This window comes from Semicossyphus pulcher, unplaced genomic scaffold (genome assembly GCF_022749685.1).
Source record: "Semicossyphus pulcher isolate SPU_LCO1_2020_fin unplaced genomic scaffold, fSemPul1.0.p SCAF_27, whole genome shotgun sequence".
Lineage (NCBI taxonomy): Eukaryota > Metazoa > Chordata > Actinopteri > Labriformes > Labridae > Semicossyphus > Semicossyphus pulcher.
This window is the reverse complement of record NW_027211701.1, coordinates 6,845,436-6,859,500: the sequence shown is the minus strand read 5'-3', so window position 1 is coordinate 6,859,500 and position 14,065 is coordinate 6,845,436.

The following is a 14,065-nucleotide window of genomic DNA, read 5'->3' as shown; positions in this document are numbered from 1 at the left end:
CCACTCCTCTCTCTCTCACTTTCCCTTCCCCCATTCAGGTCCAGTTCAAAGTCTCCACCCTTTTCTCAGGTAATGAGTGATGGAGGGAGGATCTCTTCTGCCTCTGCTCTGCTGTTCAGGGTGTCAGCATCACCTACATCCTTTCACTGTTTGGAAACTTTACAATTTACAGAACCACTGTGGAAAGACAAGAGTGAAGGAAGAGGAGACAGAGACACAAACAGACATGCAGTGAGACAGAAAGAGAGATTCAAAGAGAAAAGGGGGTGGGTAGATGGGAATCTGGACAGAGCTTGTAAGACAGATAGAAAGGGAGGAGGACAGTGGGAGACGAGGCGTTTGGAAAGAGGACCAAAGACCATAAAGCTCAATGCAAAATCTTTAGATAATATTCTCTCTGTCATCTTAAAGTCCACACTTTTAGTGCAAAAAATGTCTTCGCAAGCACAAACCTAACTTCAGCCTCATGGGAGACTTCATGTCAAACAGTACTGACGCTGTAGACGCTCCAGAAAGTGAGAACCGATTAAACTGTGTGAGATGGTTATTAGGACAGAACAGAGCAATTAAATGTTAATGATGTAATGAATAATGAGCCCCCACTCGTTCTCATTAGCAAACAGTTGTTAATTGTATATGAGCCTCTACCAGTTGAAGCAGGGAGGGAGTGAGGGAAAAAAAGACAAGAGAGATCAAGGAAGAAAAAAGGTAAGGAAAGGAGGAAACAGAATTACAATAGCTGGAATATTAATTGTGATTTTTAGATAAGAGCAAATTATGAACATCTCAATCCAAGTCCAAATCAAACAGGCCTGCCTCAATATACTTCATGGCACTTTGTACAGACTCAGGAGCAGGCTGTACTGTGCAGCTGCTCTGGGAGCACAAAACCTCTCTCATTTCCTGAAAACGCCCCGAAATCTGAGACGGCACCGATAACAAAAGTAGTCTTCTCAAAAACAGGATTTTAATAGAGGGTTAGGGCCTGTTTCTTAGAAGCATGTACTATTTTTTTTGCGAATAACCCTTTTATTTATTTATTTATTTATTTTACTGAGGAGGTGGTTTCTTCAGTATAACCAGAGTGCCCCCATGAGGCAACAAGCTAGAACTGCTGCCTGTCCGGAGGGATGAGCATCACTTCGGGGACCTGGCAGCAGTGCACTGGAGTAGATTAAGAGGGAAAATTATTTATAAATTTCCCTTCAATTATTTATTGAGCAATTCCTCCTAGTGTTTACTCAGAGGTTATTAAATATTATGCTGCTAAGCAACTCAAAAGACAGAATCGTCAGAGGACATCCCAGGATACTTTTAATTCCAGCGCTCGCAGAGCTCGCAGAAACGACGCACAAAATGCAATTAAAGGCGCGGCTGCTCAATCAATTTTCTCACTATTTCACTTTTTCCTCTTTGCTTTCTCTTTTCTTCTCTTTTTCATTTCAGCAAGGGAAAATTTCAGCCTCTGACCAAAACTGTGGAGAACTATGTGTTCATGTGTGTACACATACACTTGTGTGTTTGTGGCTGAGAGGTAATGGAATAACTGCAGCTCAGCTAATCCGATCTGTCTCTTTCTCCATCTCCAGCCCCTGTCTTCCTCTCTCTATCGCCCTTCGTCAGTACATTGAGAGACAGACCTCTGTCTGCTGGCTCGAAGACCGTCAATAGTTTGTTCAGATAGTGGCAGCAGGCTTAGCCAGGGAGAGGAAATGTAGCCTTGGATTTTGTCCTTTTTGGCTCCCATAACAAGCTATTTAATAGGTTTCGGTAAGAGGGAAAGAGAGAGTGAGTGAGTGAGAGAGAAAGGGAGAGAGAGAGAGAGAGAGAGAGCGGTAGAAAGACAGGGAGAGTAACGTTAGCCAAAGAGTAGATGAACATTACGCAGCTAAAGCAGTCTAAATTATCCTGGCTGACACTGATAACACACACATCCTACCTGTGTCTCCTACAAACACACGCGCACACACACACAGAGGAAAATAAAAAAAAGAGAGAGAAAAATTCACGTTTAAATGACCACAATTTCATTCCACGTAGAGAAATGCTCACAGGGAAGTGGGTGTTTGACATTTCTTCAGTCAGTCTTAGTGCTTGTTGGCCCTTGTAGGGATTCATTCCATCTGCTCTCTTCCCTCGAGAGCAAAGAAAAAGAGATGAGCAGTGTCTGTGTGTGTGTGTGTGTGTGTGTGTGTGTCCTTTGGCTTTGGGTGGCTCACTTTACCAAAAGAAAAAAGGAGAAAACACAGACCGTCGCTATCATCCCCCTCCACTCTCACCCACAAGCGCAGTCTGTCTTGCCTCTCCTCCCTCTTCTTGCTTTGCTATGGCACGTGTGTGTGTGTGTACATGTGGTATTGTGTGTAGGTGTGTGCGTGCGTGAGTGTCTGTGTGTCCGTGTGTGTGGCCAGAGGGTAGAACACAGCAGAAAAAGTGAGAGGAGACAGCAAAAATGTATCATCTGCTTGATAGCCATAGAAATCATGGTCAGAGACGTTTGTGTGTGTGTGTGTATGTGTGTGTGTGTGTGTGTGTGTGTGTGTGTGTGTGTGTGCGGTGTAATGTCCATTTATGTTGACAAGGTTTGCTCTAATTGACACTAGGGCACATGCACACAAACACACATACAAACACACACACAGCTCAATCAACACCATAGAGAAGGCTGGTGGTCTCACACATTTCAATGGAGCAACGCTGACCCCTACTGAATGCAGCTATATTTCAAATGGCTTCTATCAGTAGGGTGATGCTCTTATTCGCAGCATTTCATGTCAAGCCTTTGAAAGCCACAACTCAAGGATTGATAACATGTCTAGGATGTAGTTTCATGAACAGAAGTCATTCACTCAAATCCTCAAATTTTCTATCACAACAATGGGGGCAAAGCAGGTTGAAGAGGGATGCTATATATGTGGAATAGTTTAACAATACAGTATTTCTACAATCCCATTCAATTCCTTCTGATAAGAGATTCCAATGTAATGGTTTTACACTGATGTTAAATAAAGTGAGCCAATAAAAGGTGTGTGTAATCAGAACATACGAGGGGTTTCTGACTACCACAAAACATCTAATCTGCCGGAAACATTACAGAGAAAGTATTTAGGAAGAAAAAGAGTACACTTTTGAAATGATTGAGGGGTTCAACAATCCTTAAAGCCACTGTGAGGGACTTTCATTATGTGTTCATCTTGACGGCCACTGTGAACAAAGCAGTACCTCTTATCTCTTTGCTGATCTTGTCTTGGACGTGTGTAATTAATATTTTTTAAGAAAAATCTCGATTGTTCGTCTGACTCTAACCCGATGGCAGCGGTAACAGGCAATAAAAAGAACCATGTAGAAATAGTTAATATTCTTGCTGATGGTTTTGTTTGCTTTTTTTAGGTCATAAAGAGGCATCAGGATTAATTTCAGTCTGTTGCATAAACAGTGAATCCTCACAGGAGCGGCTGCTTGTCACGCGTGCCGCTGCTGTGCAGATGACCCAGGCAGATGGCATCAAAATGTGATCCAGTCTTGAGAAATGTTCCAAACCACAAAATGAGATGTTTTTTAACTACATTCTCTCAGAGTTAGTTTTCGTAGATGAATCACGAGACTCCCAACTACATTTATGCTATTTGTGTTTTAACCTCCTCTGGGTGTAGGTACATAACATATATGAAAGGAATATTGTAAATATGTATATGGTGAATTTATATCTACATCACATCTATTAGCATACATGTGGGTGATATACCTGAACGTACATATACACTATGTATAAATACATGTACATATACAATTTTAAAGCTGGTGATGGAAGTAGCTAACAATGAGACATATTGCATCCTTCACATCTCTGCTGACTTTCACATGTGCAGTACCAATCAATGTATTCTGCTCTCCTTTTTACATCCATGCATGGGACCTGTTTTGTTTGCCCGCCCTATGTTTCTGCCCCCCTCATTGACCTTAGATTGTTTCCAAAGTAGGCCACAGTTCACAGAAAAAACAGATTTAATGCAAACTATTAAAATGTTTGGATGAAGGGTTAACATGGTTATTAGATTTATAAAACCCCTTACAACACAAATGAATTCCTTGTGATCAGGCCAGTCTCTTCCTATTGAGTTTGTTACATGAGGTAATTTTATTCTCATTGGGCTCTTATACTACCTATTAGTGGAACTTTAATTTATTTATTTATTTATTTTATTTAAATAAGGCCCATAGAAATGAGTAACGACTCAAAAACAACAATTTGAGTGGCTTTGAAAGAACAATTACGAGCAATATGAGTGGTGTTCTTTGAAGAAGGCTCCAGCACTCACCTGTCTTTACTTTTCTCTTTCGTTGCACTCTTCTTTTTCTCACCAAACTGTTAAAGGCCACACTTGTCATGTTCGGTTTCAATGGTATAAACTTTAAATGACCTCCGTCCCTGCTCTCTTCAAAAGTAATTATTGTTCTGGAGCGTGAGCCGGTATATTTTTTCGTGCAGCGCTCAAGGAGCACTGACGACATTTTCAAATGTCAGTTTGGGAATTCAGCTGCTATCGCTCAGCTGATTGAACCATTAATGTCAGTTTGTTTTTGATTCTCGGTGATGTGCATCGAGTCAGACAGAAAGGCTGATCTGCTCAATACTTGTGCTCTCTAAAACCAACGCTGTGCTTTAGTGATTTCATTGATGGTTCATACTTGCATGTTAACAGAATGTCAACTGTAATAACAATATGACTGAAATATTTTCCTGACAGAAAAAAAGCTGAAAGGTTGGACCCTATTTCAGCCCTGAGTGCCGTGTCCCTCAGTCCTCCTCTCAAGCTTCATAATGTAGATTCCAAACAGGGGAGAATGTGAACCAGCAAACCTAGTTTCAGTTTTTCCCACTGAATATGTTATGTCATTGGTAACTCAACCGGGCATTGTACAGGCATTCATGGTCCCCAGAGGATAAATCCTGCAGACTTTGGTGATCCTTTGACTTTTGGTCGAGCGCTGCAAGAAGGTTGACCCCTATCTTGTTGAAATTCCAAGTTGTCCAATACTTCCATTTATGACCAAATATACCCAAAACTTATGTATGTTTACCAATGACTATAAAGATGGACAACAAGTCCACCTGCTTTCATTGTGAAGCCAAAATGCCCACTTGGAGCCAGAGTCTGCGCAGTAGGGATCGGCTTTTGGATCCGCGGTATTAACATACCGCCCCTTCAGCTAACCAAACAGACTGTTGTATTGGTGTTAGCTATGTCTCAGAGAAACATGTATTTGACATGTATTTTGATATTATATTTGACCCATGTCCTATCTAAGATAAGATAGGATAAGATAATCCTTTATTGGGAATTTGGGTGTTGCAGCAGTACAAAGACAAAATAGTGAGTAGATAGATACAGTATAAAAATGAATAGATAAAATAAATACAAATAAAAATACAAGGTATATACAACTGTTATAAGTGGGAGAAACTGACAATTAAAGTGACAGTTGTGGGATAAAGTGACATGGATGAGTTAATACAGTATGGTATGAGGTCTAAGGTTTACAATATGGTACAATATAAGGTGCAGTATAAAACTGCATTAGTAATATAACGGTACAACGGTGCAATTTTTACTGTTATATAACTTTCTTCTATTAACATGGGGGAGGTAGGCTTTAAGACCTTTACTGCAGCCAGTCAGAAAGGGGCATTCGAGATGTTTTGGCTTCACTGTTAGGGAACTGTCATGTCGTCCATCTTTTTATACAGTCTGTGGTGTTTACCATGACATCAGGACATCTCAACTGTCACATAAGGTTGTTATTAAAAAACTGAGTGTGGAAATATTTGGCAATATAATGAGCATGCAAAAACAGACACTTACAATGACTGTAGCAAAGAATACAGAATTGAATAAACACTTTGTGTAAATATATTTAAAAATCACTCAGTTTTGTGTAAATGCAGACACACAAGTGGCTTTTTCAGCAGTCTGACAAGGAGACAGAGAACATAGTTAAACAGAATAATAAAACTGCCGCCTGATGACAGTGGCGACAGGAGCTGCTGTCTTTGGGGAGTGCAGGTGGGTATGTGCCTACAGCTAGACGAGGGGAAATGACAAGTCAGAATGGCACTTTTCAATGTCTGGGTCCTTGTAGTGTGGCTGCTACCAGCTCAACATGAGTAATGCTATGCTAGGCTGAAAATGTGCACCACAGAAGGAGTATGCACTTATGTGTTGCAACTCAAAGACAATAAATGATTTGATCAGTCCCTTTCCATATTGTGTTTTCACCCTGTTCTTAATTGTCAATAAATATATCTTTGTTTTTGTGTGTTTGCATTTTCATTTGTGCAGATCCACCTCCATAGTTTCAATCAACCCTAACCAAACAGCCCCTCCATATTGAGTGAAGTGATGGCATAACATGTTGCTCATTTGGTTATTGTGTGCTGTGGATAGAGGAGAACAATGTAGAGGGGTAAATGAAAGAAGGGGGGGTTTCCAAAACGATGAGCGAGAGATAAGATTTTGTATGAAACGAGGTTGGGGGGTCTGCACAAACCAAAACAAAGAGAGAAAAACTACAGACACCATGAGATAAAATACAAAGCGTGGACAACATGACTCACAGTGACAAAGGCCACGTTTGCCACTTTTTGCCACTTGGGGTCAGCAGGACAAGCTGAACATGTTAATACACATTATACATGTATGATATGAATATGTGAGCAAAGCTACTTACAGTACAAATCTAGCTGTCACAAAGCAATAAAATAATTTGGATCATAGAGCAAAGATAGCTCTATTTTGGTCTCCACCAATCACTGAGGAAAAAGCTGGCTCTTTGTTAAAATGTTAAAATCTTAACAATGTTCTTCGGTGCCTCTCTACTTTCATTTAGTTGTTAACTTTTTCTGTTTGCTATTTTGTATGGACACAGAGTACAGTGGGTTCATCAGTGGTCTGCAGCTGGAAACAAAAGCCCCTTTTACACAGCCTGTTGAAGGTAGGACTGTTAAGCAGTTATAGCCTAACCATCTGTATAAAAGCTACAGAGTTAGAATAATGGGGTGAAGTAGTTTAGTTGTTAAGCCAGCAGCGAAGAAAGTAACACAGACGAGTCGACATTTGTATAAATGAGGGATCCAGCAAGAGTGGACAGCGCCGTCAGTGTGTGCATGTGACGCTGTTGCTCCTGCAGTTTGCTGTGTAAAATCACATACAGCGGAAGCAATATGAGATAATTGTTTGGTTCAGTGTAAGAAACAAAGCTGGCATTGTTTCTGTAAGGTGCTGTTGCAGAATCTCTGTATAAAAACTTCCAAATTTGATGAGAGTTATGAGACTGAGCCAAATAGAAAATCTTTGTGCACAAATGAGCTGAAAACAGTGAAAATGCAGCATCGAATTGGAGTCAGTTAATAAGCAGTGATGACCCCATATACTCATTTGATCCACTCTTTTCCTAGAAATGTATTATATTGGGACGATTTAAAGGTTAAGCATAGTGTTGTCAACAAATCCTAAGAAGAGACAAACACAGCCAATGTGTTTGTCTGTTGCTGAGTACTTTCTGATTTCCCACGTGTCTTTATTACTCAGCCTTTAAGCTCATGCAGTCCCACTGAAGACATAAATCCTTCATAACAATTCAAACAAGTAAGTGTTCGCAGCAGGATGGTGTTGAGTGAAATGAACTCAAATAAACTACAGTGACCAAGTTAATCATAGTAAAGGAAAAGGCCATTGTTCTGGCTCATAAATATGTTTTGGGGTGACAGTGGAGCTGTACTTTACAAAGCTATATTTGATTTAATAAAAATCAGAAGTCTTATTAAGCCTGTTTTCTCAACTCATTTCATTTCAAAGTTATATTTTATTAAAATGCCTTTAGCTTTTTCACAAAGATGGGGCCAGGTAGTATTCCAGGAAATACTTACACCTGACTTGTAAAGTCTACTGTGTATATTATGGACATAATGCAAAGGTGACGGTTTGAGATTTTTTTTTCCTCAGGCCTGTAACACATTTAACTGCCATTGAACCTAATAGTAACGTTTATCTGACTAAATATAGTTTTTTTTTACTTTTATATTATCCGACATATTCAAGGACAAACTAAATTACCGCACTGTGAGCAAAAGAAAAAACACTGCAGGCCCCCAAATCCGTTTGAAATACCACGTTAACAAGGATCCTGCCTGACCTGGTGCTGCTCTGATCCATGACAAAAGGATCTGTACAGAGAAGAGTATAATGAATCAAACATGAAAGGACCTTAAATTACTGGACCAATACCTACATTCTTAGTCATTATGTGAGTGGGAACATTTAGGCTTAAAGGTTTCCTCTTGTATGAAAAGTGGATTTTTCTGCTCCACTGTAGTGAATTGATACACAAATATCACAAATGGGTGATGTGGTTTCAGAGGCCTCTGCCAAACTCGAAGGACAAACAGTGTCAAACTGTGAGACTGGGAGGGGAAAGAGTCCAACACAGCTATTATTTCACACACACACACACACACACACACACACACACACACACACACACACACACGCAATGATGAAAGATGGGTGTCAGTGTGAACCCCACTAGTGTGCTTAACTCTTATTCCCTCTCTCGTTCTCTAAACACACACGCACACACACACGCAATGATGAAAGATGGGTGTCAGTGTGAACGCCACTAGTGTGCTTAACTCTTATTCTCTCTCTCGTTCTCTAAACACACACGCACGCACACGCACACGCACACACACACACACAAACAAGTGTCTAGAGAGAGACAAAAGTAATGCATTTCTTTTTCATAAATAAATCCCAATGTCCAGTGGCTGCTCATAATCTTGTTCACTAAGTACAGAAGAAAAGTGCTTATTGGTGTCCAGGGACTGTTATTACGGTGTTTTTTCTCCTGAATGGCACTTAATGTTCTGAGCAAAGAGTTTCCTCTTCAAACCTCTTCAAGAAGGTATCGAGGACAAGGTAGGGAATGAAGAGAACACTAAAGCTGAGAGAAATCGTGCAGGTGACCTTGTTGCTTTCTGTTCAAGACTTGCAAACAAAGATCGTATCCACAATAGGTTCATTCAAGATTCCACATATTGCATTGTGTCCCCCTTCACTCAGGATACAGGTAAGTAAAAATTTAATGAGTTTAAAAAATAATTAAAATATTTATAAATTGTAAGAACCACAATAACCGCCTTATGGTTTTATGCCTCCACCAACTAGTCAAAGTCGAGGTGAAATGAAAAATGTCATTTTAATCCTTTTAGATCACATCCCCGGTAATATTGTGTATATCTATTTGACAATATAAGCCAAAAAAAATACAGAAAATCAATTTCTTCGTATTCTTATATCAAAATCCAATCATTTTTTCTTCCTGTAAAAAAAATCACGTGTGCTTACCTAAGCTAGGACCAACCAATTTCAACCAATCAATCTGCAACATTTAGCCGCAGAGCACCAAGAACACTCGGTCAGTTAGCTAGCTACTGCGCTGTGGAGAACGTCTGTCTACGCCCACTTCTCAAAGATCAAATCAAATCCCTCTAATGATATGTCCCGCCTGCACGTCCTGTTTCACTCGGAAATATGTCACGATACGGAAGCTAGATACTCTCGAAATGCTGTTTCATCTCGACTTTAAGCAGATTACATCCATGAGTGTTTCCACATTAAGATAGTGTAATGTTTGCCAGGATGGGGAATATACTGTATATGTAAAACGAAAATATTTGAAGAGCATAAGTAGGCCTATTTTAACAGCAGTGGTCTCTCTACCATCACTTACAGGTGGTATACAGAGAAAGCATTTGGCTAGAGCACAAACAGAGGGGTAGGGCGAGGGTAGACTGTCCGGAACGCTGTTGTCTCAGGCAGATTTGTAATAACATTTCCTCCAGGCTTTTGTTAACGGTCAAGTTTATGGAAGAACAATGCAAAGAATAAAAATGCCAAAATCTCTTCTGCTGCAAAATTTTTATCTTTCTGTTTTCCAATCTATCCATTGTTAGTCAAACAGAGTTAAAAGAGCAATCAGAAGGTTGGGGGTTCGATCCCTGACAGCTACAGTCACATGTCAAAGTGTCCTTGTACAAAACACTGAACGCCGAATTGATCTGATTGGAGATTGGCACTTAGGCCTTTGCCATCAGTGTGTGAATGTGAGTGTGAATGGGTGAATGTGACATGTAGTGTAAAAGCAGCTTCGAGTGGTCAGAAGACTAGAGAAGACATTCATGGTGCTTCAGTTGTTATAACTTCAGTGACCCCTTGACTCTTCAACTAGCAACACTATCAGGTCAAAATTTGGCTCTGAATAGTACTTTGGTTTATGACCAAATACCTTCAAATTAATTGCCCTTTTCTTTACATTGCAATTTTGCAACAGCACCCTAAGCCGCCTCTTTTTTCTTAAGGAGGCTCAGATCTCTAGACATCTGCAGTAAGATGGTGCAGATGTTTTATCAGTCTGTGGTTGCAAGTGTACTGTTTTATGTTGCAGTCTGCTGGGGAGGCAGTATAAGACACAAGGATGCAAGGCTACTGGACAAACTGGTGAAAAAAGCTGACTCTGTGATTGGAGCCAGGTTGGACTCACTGGGGGATGTGATGGAGAGATGCACACTGAAGAAGGTTAAGGCCATTCTAAACAACACGGATCATCCACTTCATAACACCTTGATGGACCAAGGAAACAACGGTGGTGGATGGCTCCTCTCTCTTCGCTGCAGGAAGGAGAGATATAGAAGATCTTTTGTACCCACAGCCATCAGACTTTTTAATTCTTTAGTAAATGGTAGATGAGATGCCAGACAAGTGAATTTCCCTTTGGGGCTCAATAAAGTTATTGTTATTGTTAATGAAGCTCCACCGTTATGCCACCTTTTGCATTTTACATTGAACCAAGCAATGCTGGCGTAAAGCCGTCCCAGTGTGTGTTTTTACACAGCCTTCTGGTGTTGCAGAAGCAAAAGAGGCGCAAAGTGTAAACAAACAGTACAACAGCGCTGTTCCATCCTGCTCTGCCATTTAAACTCACACAATTACTTACAACTTCGCCCCACCTTTCTCTCATTTTACATTAAAGGTGAGGCGTAACAGTCCCACCTTCAACTGGGAATTAATGGCATTTCCATCAGTCTGACGTGTTTTGTTAATTGTTAGCATGCAAACATTTTAAACTAAGAGGAGAACATTACAGTACTAATGCCTATTAAAATAAAGCATTAAAGAGCCACTAACATTGCTGTACATTCTTGTTTTCTACTATACCTGAACCTTGCAAGCTCTGATAAAAAAAAAGCTTAATAATGGGTAAAGATGACTTCTGCAGTGTTGTTGGAGACAATGATGGGACACACATATACAGCAGTAGTAATGTGCACAACTCCAAACTTTGTTTCAAAATAGCGTTTCGGGTGCACGGTAGTTTAATGTGGGTAATGAACGCGTTTCGGCTCAATGCTTCAGCATAGCATAAGTATGCTGAAACACATAGAGCCGAAACGCGTTCCTTACCCACATTAAACTGAGTACTATGAATGCATTTGAACACCAAACTAATACATTCTTATCAGCAGTGTCTGTGTGCACTATGAGAACAAGGGGTGCTAAAAATGTAGGATTGACCAATCTCAGTATGAAAAAGGCGGCATCATACAACAACAGTGCTCCCCACTGAAATATGTATGAAAAGTTTCATAAGGCAGAAAGGTTAAGTGAAGAGGTTATTCTCTAGATGTCTGTGTACAAAGCCCCTGTTCATATTGTATCATATTGTATCAAGGAAAGTAGTGCTGACTTCATAGCCACACTTTTTCTTTCATACACAACAAAAAGAAGGTGAAACCCAAGGACTTGAGGCCCCTCTTAATAGATTTAGTGGACTTATAGCAAATGGGAATAAAAGTTAGAATGAAGAACACATCAAAGTTCAATTTCTTCTGCCTGAGCTGCTTTTATGAAATATGAAGGTGCTATGAATAAGGCACACTTGCCTCGCAACACTCGGCATAAATCTTCCGCAGTGCACTCTATGGCCTGTTAAGCACTGAATTTAATATTGCAGTGATTCGACACAGAAGAGAAAAGAAGATGTTTCATATATAGTATAGCTATCAGTTCAAGTAGGAAGATAGTCCAGTGAAGTTAATACTACTTATTGTCCAGTAAATTTCACAAAGAAAAAGGGACAATTCCATGTGACATCAGGAGCTTGGATTAAAATTACCATAAAAATGTAATTCTTTGTCTTTACCGTATTCAATGTGGCATTTTATTTGTCTTGCTTCTTTCCTGCCCCTTAAGTCATTTTACTTTGTCTCTCCCAGCTAAGAGAGACATCAACGGTCTCTGTAATGAAAGCCATTGGATAAACACTAGACAGCAATAATAAGCTGAACATGATACAGTTTTAAACATATTAAAAACAGTAGAAAATCTGAAGGCAGAGCCAAAAAAAAGTCTTGCTTGTTAAAGTATACACTGGAAGTTCTTGTGTGTGAGGGACAAGTATTACATTTGGGGCATTTAGGGACTGTACAAAACGTATGAGGGGAGGTGGGAAGGGACTGTTGTTTTGTTATTTTCATTAGGTAAGAAGACGCTTCTATTGGAAAGAGTTGCACTAGCACCAAGACAAGTATTGGAGCTGAAAAAAACTTGACTGACAATCAGTGTTGGTAGTTCCCTGTTTTGGAAAGCATCAACACTAATTATTAACAATTCAGCTGTGTGAGGTTCTATACCAGTCAGGGTCCCTCCCTCCTCTCTCTCTGCATACATTCATGTTATAGTTATGCATCTTACTATGTATCTTCCTTTCACATAAACGTTTGTAACCATATATATTCCCGGGAGTTCTTGAGCTGCCTTGTCTCGTAGGTTCCTGGGGATCGTTGCTGCAGACCACCTGCTGCCATGAACCTGCTCAACTCAGACTGCTACAGCTATTAATATTAGTGTTCCCCAATATCATTCTTCATAATCATTCAGTTGCTAATGGACATAATTTACCTGTTGACTTTGAGTGTTTCTTGAATTACTATTATCTATATCATTGTCTTTTATCATTACTATGCTGTTATTGCTAATATTACTCTTTTTTACCATTATTACCGTTATCTATTGTTGCTCTTTTTGGTCGTCTCTATCCTGCATCTTCCTCTATCTCATTTTTGGCCCATCCAGTCCAGGCAGATGGCTGTTCAACATGAGCCTGGGTCTGCTTGAGGTTTCTGTCTGTTAAAAGGAAGTTTTTGTCACTGCTGCATAATGTTGCTAAGTGCTGCTCACGGTGGATTCATGTTGGGTCTCTCTCTAAATAACATTTTTTTTAAAAACACATAAAAAAACCAATGTAGATTGACGGCGCTTCTCCATCTGCTATCATTGTACGAAATTGATGCCAAAATAGCCCTTCTGATAGCGCTGCCATCTTGCAATGGTGACGTCATTTGGAGCCAGAGGTGCGCAGTAGAGATCGGCGGGTGGAGCCGCCGTAGCCACTTCCGCTAACCAAAACACACTTGATTTACCGAAAAAGAACCAGCAAGGATTCTGCACGGCAGCATATTTAACAGCAGAACAGCTTCTTGTGTCGGTCTGTAGCACACGTTAACAGATGTGGGAACTACAATAACTGTAGTGATTGTTTTAGTTACGTCTCCTCTCGCCGATCCTCCTCTACTCTGCTAATCCAGAACAGGGGTCCGTTTCAGAAAGGAGGTTCAACAAACCCTCAGTCTAACTCCGGACTGTGGTTTGACTTACCCTGAGCTGAAAGTCGCTGGCTTTTTGGTATCAGAACAGCTGATGTGAGTTAGTTCAATCAACTCTGAGTAGGTTCAGCCGGAGCTAAGTGCGTGCAGGCTGACTATAAAAAGCCAGCATTAATGGAGCCCCGATACCACGATTCACCATGGCAACGGTACACAAAAAGAGATTCTCCTATGTCACACCAGTGGAGCTTGAAATCCTCATGCGATCGTTCAGCGAATACGTGCATGTTTTTAGAAAAATAAAGTAACACAGCTGCAGCTTCAAAAGAGAGAGAAGCGGCGTGG